Raw genomic sequence first — 4,078 nt, 5'->3', positions numbered from 1 at the left:
TTTATCGGAGTCTATCTTCGCTTCTTTAATTGTTTGTCGTTTTTGATCTGCACCGCATTTTTTTTTATTCCTATTATATCGCAGCTTGCACAGAACTCAGCTAGAAGCGCCAGCAAAGACTGAAGTGAAAAAAAAAAAGCAAGGATAAGAAAAGATTAAGAAGGCACTCAAAATAAAAAACAGCGTATTAGTACTATCTCACATTGTCGTCCTGAATGTCATTGCAACAAAAAGAGAACGAAAGCGCCCACATCTTGCAGTGCGCGATACGGCGGCTTTCTGGAGAACAGTGGCGGTCGTGTCCGAGCAGTCCTAGATGTTATTTCCTTGACTTGGTGCAGCCAGTTTGTCAGCTTGGAGAAGGAAACTAAGCGGGCATTTGTACTGAACTTCTGGTATCAGTGACCGAGCCAAACCAAGAAAAATCCGGAAGCCGACACCGAGAAGCTAGAACTGCGACTTTGTTTATTACCATTTTCTCCCGAAGCGCGAGCCGCTGGCGAAGTCTGGCTACGGGGTGGCTCTTTGCCAAAGCGATTAACTCGTGCGTTGGCGTCCGCCCGCGTAGCGCCTTGTATAGAGGATCGCGAAAAAAGTTACAAGGGGTGAGGTTTATTTCTGCTTTTATTTTTATGCGTAGCATGTTGAATATGAAATCGAAACTTGGAAGCCAAAGACGTAAAATTAAACTGAGGACAGCGAAGCAAGCTATCGAAAGAGAGCTGATGTGCGTTAAAATGAATGCAACGTAACGTTAAAATGTAACGTTAAAATGAATGCAGAAACCGCGAGGGTGGGGGATAATGGTACCTTAAGTTGAAATTGAAAATAAAAAAAAATGGCATGAGCAGGACACGTCGTGGAGAGAATAAATAGCGAATTGCCCGTTAATATAGTTGAGAGGATTACAAGTCAGCTAGAACGTAGAAAGGACTGCAGAAAATCAGGCAGGCAGAAGAAATTAGGAAATTTGTGACGACATTGGGCCTGCCAATAGAAAAGATCAATGGAAAATGTAGCGGATGTAAACATAGCGGTGATTACAACAATTGAAAAGCCACTTTGTTCAGTTTATTGAGCAAAATATATTAGGAGGCAGCATTGTGATTCTCTAGGCAGCCTCAAGTAAGTTGGCATTTTCCTTCTCTTTCAGCTAGCTATAATCAGAAAGCGGCCACACAAAGGGCAATTTCGGGGTTTTCTTGGACACGGTATCTCAATAATTGCATTATATTTCTTACAGTTTCTTCCCTTAGTTGTGGCAAACTCTTCTCCGAAACACCGAAAAGTAAAATTTTGACGTCATGAACGTAAACCCCAAACCGAAACTCGCCCTCACAGTCAGAGAACATGCTTAACTTGATGCTGCGGTCACACTACTAACCTAATTAGAAAAATAGTCTCACCAGTGTTGTGAGGCAAATGAATGTTGTTCAAATGACGACTACGTTCGTTATATGGCTGATAATACAATTCATAAATGTTTTCTTCTGCAAGAGGGGGCCTGGTACCAACGCGCGCATCGTGCTGGGGTACGTCACAAAAGCAATATTGCCGGCAGATATCTCATGAATTGAGGCCACCAAAATAAAAAAAGAAACTTTTTCAGTGAAGAAGACGACAATGCGCCATCACCAACGACGAAGAGGCTTGGCCGGCCTCGGCGACCGGCTGCCGCGCGCGTTGGAGAGCTCGAGCTCGCTCTCGAAGTCCGTACTGGTGCCGCCGCTGCTGGGTCAGTTTCTGCAACGGTTACGCCGCTGGCCCATTCAGCGTCCCAATAAACCGTTCTTTTCTTTAAATGTGACCCGCGCAGAAGCAGAGTAGAACTTATTGTAAATGTTTTGTTATACCATTCAAGTGCACCCCAGAAACTGCGTGGAGTTGCCGTTTTATTTAGTTTCTTCACTAATACAATATTTATTTTCGCCATTGCCAGTCTAGTGTAGCGAGAAAGCTACAAGCAGCTTCCCACTTTCCGATCGATGCGAAGGTTAGAGCACCGTGGCCTCGGGGAAATGAAAAGTTAGGTCCCCGTGCTGTCAATAGAACGCGGCTTAAATCGCATGATCTGGAAGCTTCCTGCTTTGACAGCTTTAAGACAAGCACAAAACGCCTATGACAGAATCAATTTTCGGCGAAGACTGCGTGAGGCAGTGAATCGCCTCTTAAAACTTTGTGTCCCTGTGATGCTCTTTGATGTTTTACCTTTTCATTGCCTTTTTGTGTTGCTTTCTTTGCGAACCCAAAGCACGAGCATGCACTCTCTATTTGTTGTAAATTCTGAAAAATCAAACGCTGCAATTGATTTTTTGTCTTTATTTTAGACTGTTCTTTTCGGCGACTAAAGACAGTACCTTTTTTATTTTTCTTTCTGTGCACAAAATCTATTTGAATTTCATCGTTAACTGTAAGAAGAGATTCAAAACTTTTCCACACTCTTGTTCAACTTGCCTTTCAAATTGTATAATGTAACCGGGCCCAATATGTGGCTCAATATTAATTACGATGAAGCAAAACCATTCGCCTAGTCACGCTGCATATTCGTCTGAGTGCGATAATAGGGGGTGACGTCCTTAAGGAGTAACAGCCTATAGCAGACGATGGGCCCAGCTGAGGGCGCGTTGTCGACATGCGCTTAGCCTCAAACTGTTTCCAGCCTCGCCCCGTCATACGGTGCTGACGTACGGAAAAGTCGCCGCTCGCGCACGCCAGTTAAACATTTGGGCGCCTGTACGTAGCCGAGATCAGAAAACTCGCTCAAACCTGTGAATTTGGCACCTCTTTGGACAAATCGCTTCGCGACAAGTTTTTCTGCGTTTTATTCCGTACCGACATACAGCGATACTGATTTGAACAAGATAAAACGGTCACATTTCGAAAAACCGTTGAGCGCGCACTTTCTGTGGAAGATGAGAAAAATGTTCAGGAAGCGCTCGCGAAATAGAGTGCCGACGACTTTCACAAAATGAGCACCGAAGAAACAATGAAAAGGAAGCGGTCTTATCGCTGCGGCTCTGACAAGCAGTTTTCCCGCACCTGTCCGCATATCGCAGATAAGTGCACGAACTGCGGCAATAAGACCGACGCTCAGCGTGTTTGTCTTGGTACCAAGCAGAAGCCGGCGTGTTCGAGCGAGTGCGTACGCACTCTTCAAAGTGACGACACGCGTAACGTAGTACAGATGCTGTGTCAGAAAAGGCGGCGGCATATCCCCGTAGACGTCGAAATTCAAGGTATACCTTTGCGCATGGCTTCAGACACAGACGCCACGGTGTCCTTGATATCAAGACAATAGTTCAAGAAACTTCGACCGCCTTTGAAACTGGAACCAACAGAACTGCGATTTTAAGCATACTCGGGAGAAGCTGTCGAACACTCCGATGTCGTCAAAGCGGCCTTACGGTACAAGGACCAAGCCAGAGACCTTCCTTTGCACGTCGTTCACTACGGGGGACCCGCTCTACTAGGACGTGTGTGGCCCGAGACTTTTCGCCTGGACTGGGACGAAATCTGCGCTTAGCACAAGCTATGCACGATTCGCATCTTAACGCAAGCCAAGAGAGCCGCGATGCGCGACTGAACCGGTTCCTAGCCAAATTCAGCTCCATTCTTGCCGACACCCTTGGCAAGATAGAATTTGAGCATGCAGGCTACTCTCTTTCTTAAACAAAAACTTCCAAAGTTCCTCAAAGCTAGAAACTTGCCCTACGCACTTCGTTCAGTAGTGAAGGAAGAGCTGCGGATATAGGCGTCATTGGCAAGTTTCTATTAGTTAGTGAGTTGGCCACACCGATTGTTCCGGTTATTAAACAGGACGAAATAATACGTGTGTGCGGAGGTTGCAAGAAAACGTTGAACCCTGTTCTAGACATAGAGCAGGATCCGCTCCCTATGCTTGGTGAGATACTAGCTGCACCTGCTGGCGGATGGTACTGCTCGATGATTGATGTAAACAGGGCCTATAAACAGGTATAAATGCCGGGGGAATTCAAAAAGCTGCCTACGTTGAACACGCATAAGAACTGTTTGCTGCAAAGAGACCACCCTTCGGAGTCTCCTCTGCAGCTGCGTTGTT

The 4,078-nt window shown here is 45.8% G+C and overlaps 1 pseudogene; it reads left to right on the top strand.

The window, feature by feature from the left end:
* Positions 1-2,968: 2,968 nt before the first annotated feature.
* Positions 2,969-3,523, top strand: LOC144094473 (uncharacterized; annotated as a pseudogene).
* Positions 3,524-4,078: the final 555 nt, after the last annotated feature.

Source organism: Amblyomma americanum, chromosome 6, assembly GCF_052857255.1.
Source record: "Amblyomma americanum isolate KBUSLIRL-KWMA chromosome 6, ASM5285725v1, whole genome shotgun sequence".
Lineage (NCBI taxonomy): Eukaryota > Metazoa > Arthropoda > Arachnida > Ixodida > Ixodidae > Amblyomma > Amblyomma americanum.
The sequence above is the reverse complement of the archived record's forward strand: the minus strand, read 5'-3'. Positions and strand labels throughout refer to the sequence as shown.